Raw genomic sequence first — 12,046 nt, 5'->3', positions numbered from 1 at the left:
TCATGGATGGGTCGTTAAGTTTCATTTGAAAATTGCCAGGATACAGATTCAAAATACATGGATATTTTTTTAGTGAAACATGCGAATGATAGGTATCTCGAGTGGACTCAATGTTTGTATACTGGAGTGGAATATCCAACAAAGAATTGAAACCTGGTCAAAAATCATATATTAGAGTGTCAGCAATCAATTTTTTAGTAGACTATGATTATCATTAGTGGAGTAGTCGAAGAATTTTTTTTTCTTTCTGAATCCCAGTGAATGGAAAAAACAGCCTAGTTTAAGAATAGAAAGAACACATGCCCCCTCTTGTCAAGCAAATTACCTGTTTGTTCAATGTCAAGAAGATTCCCTTCTGGTTCATATGATGTTGTAGGACAGGGCTGCACATTGTCAGCACTGTTGTCAATGCCAGGAATTACCATATGGGGTGCAGGAAATGGTACTTCAACTTGGACATACGTTTCGTCTTCGAGGGGAAAAACAAAGTCCCTTATTTTCCTTGGCCTGACCATTTTCTGAAGGAAAAAGCCATTCTTATGCTTTGGAATTAAATCCAGACAAACAAAAACATACGAGAGAACAATTTTATTTGATTATAGCTGATATATTAGTACATAGATCAGTAGCTTAGTGGCTAGAGCAGAGGCTCATAATAAGGATGTTACATAGTGCAACTTTTGGATTTAGACCACCACTGTTTCTTCATTTACATTCCATCGGTAAGACAATCACAATTATACCGACTTGCCGCTTTCTACCAAGGAGCATAAACGGTGCCAGGCCAATGTTTTCCCAAACATGTTCAGCAACCACCCCAATCCTGGAGCACACATCACACCAGTGTCTTCGGAGGTGGAATCCAATGATGTCTGTCAGTCGGAAGATAAAATAGAATGCAGTGCATGCACCGCCATGCAGCATATACCGGTATTCTACTTCCACTCCAGCAGCTTCTGCGATCACCACTACTGCAGTTAACCGCAGGCCACGTAAAAACGACATCAGGTATGGCTAAGGCCTATGCGGCAGCCTGCCCTGGCTGTCTATCAATCATGCTATGGCACTGCCACTGTTGTGGCCAATCCCATACAATGGGCGTACCATCATGGCATTGTCCAAAGTCTCCTTCTTCCGGATTAAGATGTGTTCTGCTTGAGGTCATTTGACTTGGCCAGTTTCGGCAATTTTTTCGAAAAGCCCTATGCCCATGGCCATGTGGCAATGGGAATGCACACGATGAATGCATGCACTTTGTACACATAGCTGGCTCTGAAAGCATGCGCCGACACGACACACGGAGGCCAACGCTACATACATAACAAGAGATCAGTATCGAAAAAGATTTCTTCTTACCTACTGCAAATGCTTAATAATCTATAACTGTTGATCCGTGATGATCAGAGCGAGGGCATGGTCGATCACGGAGGGATGAAGAACATTGATTTGCTGGTTACATCAGCTCCCCCATGTACGGATGCGTATTAGTGCCAAGTAAAAAAAAAGTTTTGGTATTAATGAAGAATGTTTTTAAATTACGTACGTACGAGATAGTATCACGTAATAACGCGATAATTCGCACTATTGCGTACGTACGTGATACTAACGTGTAATTACGAGATAACTATCACGTTATTACGCGATAACTAACGCGTAATTACGAGATAACTAACGCCTTATTACGCGATAACTAACACGCTATTACGCGATAACTAACACGTAATTACGCGATAACTAACACGTAATTACGAGATGATTAACACGTTATTACACGATAACTAACACGTAATAACGCGATAATTCACGCTACTGCGTACGTACGTGATACTAACGCGAAATTACGAGATAACTATCACGTTATTACGCGATAACTAACGCGTAATTACGAGATAACTTACGCGTTATTACGCGATAACTAACACGTTATTACGCGATAACTATCACGTTATTACGAGAAAACTATCACGTTATTATCACATAGTTATCTCGTAATTACGCGTTAGTATCATGTACGTACGCGATAGCGCGAATTATCGCGTTATTACGTGATACTCACTCGTACGTACGTGATAAAAAAAAATCTTTTTTTCATTTATGCCAGAATTTTTTTTTTCACTTGGCACTAATACGCTTCCGTACCCATGCGATTGGCATTGTATGTCAATCAGTGGAGTCAATCAGCAGAGCCGGCAAATGACGTAATCTCGCGAGACTAGTGTTCTGTAACTAACTGACGAGGGCGAGGCCAATTCCCGGACTAAAATAAGAACATTTTACTGCTGCACTCGAAACAGAGATGGATGGACTTAATGTCAAAAAAATTTCTTCAAAACGAATTGCTTTGTAATATTTTGCGACCTACTTTTAAGAGTACGTTCGTTGATTCCGTATGTAGTGGGCAGGTCTGCCCAAAATAATGCAAATACATCACTTATCAGATTTAAATCCCGCCAAAAAAATAGAAAATCAAGATATTCAAGAAATTCTTGAAAAATGATGGCAGTACAATTATTGGCACAATTATTATTGAGCATACAGCTGCACCAGCGCGTGGATGGAGAGAATACCGAAACGAGGGCGGAGGATCGGAGCCAAATCGTTGACAGCGGTAACAGAGAGACATAACCACACAACCTGCGCTGGGGAGATTGGAAAACACGTTGTTATTGTCGTCCTTATGGGTCTATGCCTGCGGGTCCCGCTGTAGGTCAGAAAGAGAGCCCCTCTTGGACAGTCATGACTCGTCTGGATTTTAAAACAGGCTTCACTCATCTTCAGCTTAAAAGAGATAGGGGACGGGAGGGGGGAGACGACAGGACTATTTCTGGGACTGCTTTTATACTTATTCACAGACACGTTTGTGGCACCAGAACACTTCCACCCGCATCTACAGCCTCATTGCGGAGGGTACGTCAGACATATGATCAGGATGGTGATCCGGTCTCCTGGGCCCGGTCTGTCTGATGACACAAAATAAGGGTCGGGGTGAGGAAAAAACCCATCGAACCCGGATGAGTGGAGCGTTCCATCTTTTACAGGATAACATTTGATTATTGCCGCCACTAAACAATTGGGCGTGGCCGGCAGCGTCAGGCCAACAATGTCTGCAACACACTGGGCAGGGGCAGGGGCAGGGTTAATCAGCTCAACGACGCTACGTAACGTTTCCTACCCTCGCTTGATATGGATCTCGCGAGACGGGCAGGGACAGGGGCAGGGGCAGGGGTAAAAAACTAATTTCATATTCCAGGTTGAAAACAGGGCCGTATTTACTAGATGGGGTGGGGGGTGTATAGTACCCCCAGGTATATGGCACGGCTTAACCCACCGGCCATGAGGGAATTCCTTTATGGCCCAGTGGTTGGCGCGTTGGCCCCAGAGTGGAAGTTAAGCAACGTTGAGCGCGGTCAACCTTTGGATCGGTGACCGGCGCGTACAATATATCTGGCAGACCTTCCCACGCGATGCGAGCTCTGGATTTGTAGTTCGGTACTGAGACGCATGAAGCGCTAAGTAGGATCGAGGACGATCCATCTCTGTCCGAAGGGGGGAATGATGTATAGTACCCCAGGTATATGGCCCGGCTTAACCCGCCGTCCATGAGGGAATTCCTTTATGGCCCAGTGGTTGGCGCGGTGGAAGTTAAGCAACGCTGAGCGCGGTCAACCTTTGGATCGGTGACCGGCGCGTACAATATAGGGGAGGGGGGGGGGTTGACCTCAGGCATGGCCGACCGAGAAACGTGTTTGTCCTGAATATTAATGACTTTGTCTTGGTGTCTCAACCACTCCAAGAGATCATGCCCTTGTCCCATGACAAAAATATGACAAAAAATACGGACTCGAATGATGGGAGGACCACGCATCGCCCAGTGGCCCACCATGCAATCAATAAAAATCATGACGAGATAATGGCGAGACGGTTTAAGAGCTAACAACATATCTCCGCGGCCGAGATATTTGCAGGCGCATACATTCATGTAGTGAAGCATCGTTAACAAGCGCTCAACAAAATAACTTGGGATATGAAGATACGTATCCTGAGCGCTTCATACGGGGAGACGAACCCTAACAGAAAATGCTTCGTTACGATTAACATCTCCTGAATCAGGTGTCAAAACAGTGACCATTCCAAGAGACCCTAGAAAAAAACATGTTCGTTTTAGGGACCTAGAAGTTCAGGATTTTCTATCTGCCCATAGGCCTTTCACCAACAAAAAGTTCAGGCAAATCTTAGACGGTTATAATATCACCCTCTAATAGAAATCCGCCTGATTCTTATAAAAACTGGCTCTTAATGAACATAAGTACTTTTAACAGCACTGGTTGTGTTCCATCAAGTTTCTTAACCGTTGTGTCAGAATTCTAGTTCTGGTGAGTGTGTTAATTGGCGTCAATGTCGTGCCATAGTGGCCTCTCTTCTATGCCCCCTTCAACTCTTCGAACTGCATGCACTAATCAGCCTGTTAGGACGCTTTCACTTTTTCATTCAGAGATTCCCAATGCAGCCTGCCTAATTTTGGATAGCATGTATCTTCTTTCGGCTTCATCTCGTTTCTGATCTAGGTTGATAGTTTCACTTTATACCGCACATGGCAATATCTTGGGTCGAGTGATTAAACCAGTATAGTCCATACCTCTGCAAACACTACAATTGTGGAAGGCTATAACAAGCACCAAGTACGGAAATCGATCCTCTTCCAGACTGACTAAATTCGAGGATTGAATAATAAGTAGAGTGTATTACTAGAGGAAGAATGGGTCATATAATGCCGACCCTACATGTATAATGCAGGAGAAGCTGAATAGCCGCAAATTTTGCAACATTCTCACACTAAAACGCGTCACGATTTCGTTCACCTCATCATGTTTAATGAAATACCGCCTCTCTATGAATCCTTTAAAGCATATTGGGCGACCAAGAAAAAATGCAACCAATGCAATTGTTGATGAAATTTTATTTTCATTAACAGGGCAGACACTTGTATTCATGGAGGAAGTGTGGTACATAGTCCGTACTGAACTGTGCAGCTGTGGTAAATACATGACTGTGATGGGTGAAAGTGGATTTATTCTTCAATCTTTAGTGGATTCTTAATCTCCAGAGCCAGGCCATAACAGGGATATACTTTTTGATAATTGATTTAAGGAAATATTGTTTCACTGGCCAGTTTAGAACTTGTATTCGAATAGGCCCATATCAGTCCGCGAGTGACGATTTGATGGCAATGATGTACACCAATCAAATTTTCTCAGGCAATCGGTATTGGAATGTTTTGAATTTTTATTATTATTTTGATCAAAGCTTCTATATTACACATATAAAATACACGAAATCCGCTTTTAAGCTTGAATTTTCGAAGTCTCTTTGCTGAATCGCGCGTTGCCCGCTGCAAGTTTATTTTATTTCGTATAGACACAAAAACACTACAACAGAATGTTTAGCAGCATAAAATCGTTGTATCTCAAAAGATCAAAACATCAGGAACTACTTAGATTTTATTAAGACCTGTCTAATAATATCGCAAATCTGAACAGAAACTGCACAAGGTGTGTAAAGTAATCGGAACAACCACCCATCCCTTTTTTCTCAGGGTTTGTATACGACATAGGAGTAAAAAAGCCGGATCTCAGGAGAGAGGATACGCGTGGCCATAACAAAAAAATAAAATCAAGTCATGAAGTCATTTTCATAAACTCTCATTTTGTGAAGTTTGCAAAGTCTATCGTCAGGTGATCTGCTAATGGTGAATGAGCGGGATCGAGAGAACAGATTAGCTAAAGTGGTTGATTGGTCTGATATTTTTGATAGAATTCAGCAGCAATTTATTCCTTTAAAAAATGTGGATCGTGACAAGCAGTTGCGATGTGGCTGTCCCAACCACGAACCAAGGCCTCAGATGATTAACCACACATGTTCGCAACATCCTTGAAATATTGCTTGACTTATCCATCTGCTTTCTGCAAACACGACTGATTTTCCCGTCGGTGACGACGATTTTGCAAGACGTGCCGCCATGTTACTGACGTCAAATTAACTGGCTGCCAACAGCGCAATATTTGATATCACACAAGTCATATGATATTGAGCATCAAATTGTGGGAACAATTGTCATGGGATATGAATATGATCACCGGATCTTCTGGTACACGATGTATGACATAATATTGTGTCGACGGGTGTTTTAAACAAGGTGTGTGAAGATTTAGGGCCCTAATGATACTTAAAAAAATAAGATATTAACAGTTAAATACTTAGAGCTCAGGTTTAAGTAAAGTCCCCAGCAGGTACAAAACTATATCTCTGGTTAAAACACCACGACCTAACCAGATAAAAAGAGCCGAGAACCCACAAAGTTAATACATGTGACCTTGGTGAAGAAAACCTAAGGCTCATTGGTGAGCATTGACTATTGCTGATTTGTCGTGTGTAGGCAGGCCATGGTTAAAAACAGGAATATTTACCCAAAAGTGTAGAGGATATGCTACACAACGTATCGCCGCAAGAACGATGTGGAGGAAGCGCCTCTTTTGCCGACAACTATAATTTTATTGTAAATGGGACATGCCCTTTTGAAGTCATCGACATAAACCTGGGTATTTTTGTACCAAGACAGTGCTGCGAAAAATTACTGGCATTATACTGTAGTCAGAACCTATAGTCATTATCAGCAGGTCTAGGTTTTGACTCTTTGAAGGACCAATGGTTTTATTAAGGCCAATATAACTAAGCTGTCGGCTGCCCAGTTACATCCTACATTAAAACACAGGTAGTTTCCATTAACAGAGTGCACAAAAAGGAAAAATTCCAAAAAAAATCTTACTGAACTATCATACGTTTCCGATGTTGACTCTGAGTTAGCTCTCCATGTGTCGATCTTTTTGTGGAACAATGCACTATACATTGATCTACCCTAGGCTGATGGCGTTTGATTGCCCCGCTACTGCGACGATAATGGAATGACGTTGCATCATATAGCGGGGTGACGTGAACTCAGATCTCGGCGCGCACTCACGTGGCGGGAAAGGCATTTTGTACCAGGACTTGTGCGTACTAAAAATGACGAATAACACGTTCTTCTACGATCTAAAAGTTGAAAAAAAATTGGAAAATCATCAAACACGTTAAGAAATATAGTGTACTGATGAACCAGAAGAAGAACACCCATACTGCAGTAAAAAGCCGCCGATTCCTTTAAAAGAATAACTTGGATACTTCGCCTCAGTGTCGTAAAGCAAGAGATGCAACCTATTCTCAGTGCTTCTCAACTTCCCGCCCCCCTAAGTTAGAACCAGTAGGCATAGGTGAAATGGTTTGAGTCTTTCCGTTTCTAAATCTTTCCCCTGATTGTCTCGGAGCGCTGATTGATCTTTATGTTCCCTCTTGAAAAGTCATGTATTGTTTGGAAACAATGAAATATGGGGAGCAACCACTTAAATGTCACATTGGCATTACTGATCTTGAGTCACTTTGAAAGGTAATCAACGCGAAAAAGCGATTGATGCCAATATACCACAACTTGACATATGGCTTCTTGTATACGTCTCTGGAGTCAATTTCTGTGAAAAGTGAACTTTTGTTCAGTAATTCTTTGAAATTTTAGTTTTATCAACAAAACATAATTATTCACCAGAACCAAATTCCTTTTTTCTACCCTGATTACTTCATTAAAGTTTGTAAAATGCCTCCGTCCATCATATGGAACCAAAATAAAACTTATCCCTGGCATGGATCGAAATGCTAAAATGGCCAGCCAATATATGCATATACCAGGAATGATATTGTAGGGACCTAGTGCCCCTGATCTTGATTTCTTTTAGAATGACAGCCTCAACAATATACTGACTAGAAGAGAAATTCTTGCTAATTAGGTTTATTGCTCTCACTTGACTTCTACCAGTAGTGGTCCTCACCACATGCAATATTACATACATATAAAGTACATGCCAAGATGGCGTATAATACCACTGACATGTGCTTACACACTTAACCTAAAACCCCTTTTGTAATCTCCCTTTATCTTCTCTTCTTAAATCCTTTTCTTCTCTCTCTAACTGCACTTCTCTGTTAGTATATCGCTTCTCTGTTCTTACTTCTCTGTTATCTTTATTCTCTTCTCTCTACATCTGTTAACTTCTCTAATCTTCTCTGTAGCCTCTCTCGTTCACTTCTCCTAGCACTCTCCCCCCCCCCCCCCACATGGTATTTTAAAATAGCTTAAGGGTTATAGCATGACCTTAGTGATCAAAATCACCATCCCCTGGGTAGTTCCTTCCCCTCAGGCAAAAGTGGCACAGTGCCAACGAATAACTCAATGATTTTTGACCAGATAGATGTGCTTTCTAAATATAGATTAGTCAGGTGGCGGGGTACACCACACATGACCCAATCTATTATACAAAGATGTTATACTTGAAGATTCATAAAGATCAAACATATCCCCCCCCCCCCCCAAGTAAATGTAAATACATTGAGTTTCCCCCAACTTGAAATATTTGATTCCTCCCAAAACAATTATATATGCAAATTTTGGAGTGCTTGCATCTCCCCTTCTCTCATGAGATCACAATCCAAGATGGCTTCCCATCCAAACAAATAAAAGTTATGAGCTTACAAACTCATTATTTACGCTCTTTGAAATAGAGCCAACCCACAACGGATTATAAAAACACTTTTAAAACCAAGTGAGGATCATAGTACCCAAACGTGACAGCTTGTAACAAAATATTCATGATAAAAATAGTCTGGAAAGTATTGAAACGAAATATCCCAAAAATGTACATGCCAATGTATATTTATTCGCACTGTACCTACACATTGCATAAGCTTTTCCCCATGTAGAAGTGTAATAAAGAAATACGAGACCAAGGGTATTTTCCCTACACTTGCAATGCGGATCGGGTAGAATCCAAAACTAGCAAATATAATCGACTTTCATAACTAGGATATAAATTTGTGATGCCTAAAATGCTTATTCAAATTGCAATGCCTATTTGTAATCATCAAAGGCCAAAGCGTTAAATAAACGCATCGATTGTCCTCAACATATTATAGGAGAGAGAGAGCCCGTCCACGCAGGACACTCGATAAATGAATTGCTTATGGTGCGCATAGAAGGCAACGGCAAAAACTAATCCGCCTCCCATTTCATTGTGGAACTGACAACTGACAAATGTTGAGCACGTTGATCATAACATAACATAACATAACATAACATAACATAACATAACATAACATAACATAACATAACATAACATAACATAACATAACATAATTTATTTCTCTCCAAAAAACCCTTTCGGGTATAAGAGGTTACATGATTTAACATTTACATATGGTGGACCAAGCTGATGAATTCTTTACAAAAACTATGAATATTGTCTAAGTTTACCCGGGAACATTTAGTCATAATGCGATGGAAAAATTCATGATAAAAAACCTGAGGTAATTCTTTTAAGTTTGGAAACAACCTTACTCGCATGTGACGGAAATACGGACACGTAATAAAATAATGAAGTTCGTCTCTTACACAAACCTGGTCACAAAGACCACAAATATTTTCTGCAGTTTCATTTCTATACATTCTGGTTACTGTTTCTGGGAATTTTATAGATCCAGTACGAAATTTACAAATACTGACCGTTTGATATAATGGTAATTTTTTAACATAGGGTTAGGGTTTTTTGTTTAAACATTCTATAAATTATACATCTGAAATCGTTATTTACCTCGTTTCTCCATAGTTGTTCACACTGGTCTCTCATTATCTGTTCAACTACAATTTTCAGTTCTCGTAGGGACAAAACCTCGGGAGTATACCAAATTTGAGTGAGGCCACAGCCGTCTAGAACAGTTTTCACACTTTTACACCAGCCTTGGTTTAAATAACCCTTGTCTAAATGCTCCCTAGTTATGTTATAAAAGATATAAGCCCATTTATCTGTTTTTCCAATTCTGAGTCTGTTCCAAAAAGATAACATTCGCACGGCTATGTGAATCTTCAAAGAGTGTCGCCCAAGTTCTCCCATTACCATTACTGTAGGAGTTCTTAACGGTAATCGTAGCAAATATTTGCAAAATTTAACTTGTACACGGTCCAGCAACTCGGTGTTTTGGTTACCCCACACCTCACTACCATATAGCAAAACTGGTGTGACTACTTTGTCAAATATGTCTAGACTCAATTCGACCGTAAGAGAAAGTCTTCTACACGCTCTCAGTGCACCAAACATGGCTTTCATACCTTTATTATATCTATCTTTTATTGCCCTCGCAAAATTTCCATTATATGAGAATGTTACGCCTAAGTATGTGAAATGGTCTACCAACTCGACCCTACCCCCATTATATCTAAATTCCGGTATATTTACTCTAAGCTTTCCCCGAGAAAAAATCATTGCCTTGGTTTTCTTAATATTTACGATCAGATGCCACTCCTCACAGTAATCGTGCAATAAGTTCAGGGCGTTTTGTAACTCGTTAGGATCATCTGCCATAAGAATCATATCGTCCGCATACAATAATATTGCCAGCTTCAAAAAAATCTCCAAGTTGTCTAAAAACTCACATTGGCTATTGATATGTAAATCAGAAGGACCATTAAAACCATGGTCGTTCAAAAAAATTTCAAAATCGTTTAGATATAACGCAAATAAGAGTGGCGACATATTTTCGCCCTGCCTAACCCCTTTGGAACACGGAAAATAATCTGATCTATTATTGTTAATCTGAACACACGATTTCGCTTTATCATACATATTTACCATGACATTCAATATTTTACCGTTTATACCATTTCCAATAAGTTTACGCCAAAGTCCTAACCTCCATATTTTATCGAAAGCTTGTTTGAAATCAATAAATACCACATATAAGCATTTGCCCTTACTCAAATACAAATCAATCAAACACTTCAGAACAAAAACATTGTCCATGGTAGAGTAACCTGATCTGAAACCTGTTTGTTCTTCACCTAATACCTCGTGTAAATTCACATACTCGTCTAACCTGCTGTTTAAAATAGATGTGAACAATTTACCTAAACAGCTTAATAAAGTAATACCTCTGTAATTCTCACCCTTTGTTCTATCACCCTTTTTCTTATAGATTGGTTTTATAATGCCATTAATCCAATTTGTCGGTATGTTCAAAATTCTGTTAAACAAATTGTAATAAAAATCTATTAAATACTCCCCGGTGTTAATGATAAGTTCGTTTGTAATACCGTCAACTCCACTGGCCTTTCTCCGCTTCAATTTTCTTATTTGGGTCAAAATTTCCCCCCTCTCTATCTGCCTATTCAACACTTCATCTCCCCTGTTCAGTAGTCATCTCGAAACTTTCGTCGGCCACATTCCCAGCATTTAATTCTTTAAAATGATTTTGTAAAGTGTCGAGCATATTATCAGGTATTCTATCTTGTTCATTTCCCCTAACATTCAACATCTTCCAAAATTTGTGAGAATCGTGGTCTTTCAACTGTTTCAGATCCTCTATTCTACTCAGATTATACCTATGTAAACTGGTCTTTAGTAACTTCTTGTACTGTTTTCTCTCGTTAGCTCACCTCTTAGCAGAGGTGAGCTTATCCCATACCGTGGCGTCCGTCGTCCGTCGTCGTCGTCGTCGTCGTCGTCGTCGTCGTCGTCGTCGTCGTCGTCGTCGTCGTCGTCGTCGTCGTCGTCGTCGTCGTCGTCGTCGCCAAGTTTCGGTCCGATTCGTTTCATGGTTTGGCCACCAGGGGGCCAAACGTTAAAAGTGAAAATATGCAATATCTCCCTTAATAGTAGTCGGGAAATTTTGAAAAAAATATGGTAGGTACTTCTAGCAAAGGTGCTTCTAGCAAAGGTGCATCATATATCCTCCGGGTTTTTGATTTGACCTCCTTTTCAAGGTCACAGAGGTCAAATGGTGTAAATTGGCCGTTAGGATGTAACGATGGCACGTTTCTAAACTGCAATGACTATTGATACCAAATTTGGTACACATTTACCCCTTAGTCAGGTGATCTCAGGGACCGAAGTTTGGTCCAATATGATTCACCACT

The sequence above is a fragment of the Lineus longissimus genome, chromosome 14, assembly GCF_910592395.1.
Source record: "Lineus longissimus chromosome 14, tnLinLong1.2, whole genome shotgun sequence".
Lineage (NCBI taxonomy): Eukaryota > Metazoa > Nemertea > Pilidiophora > Heteronemertea > Lineidae > Lineus > Lineus longissimus.
Note: the sequence above shows the minus strand (reverse complement) of the source record.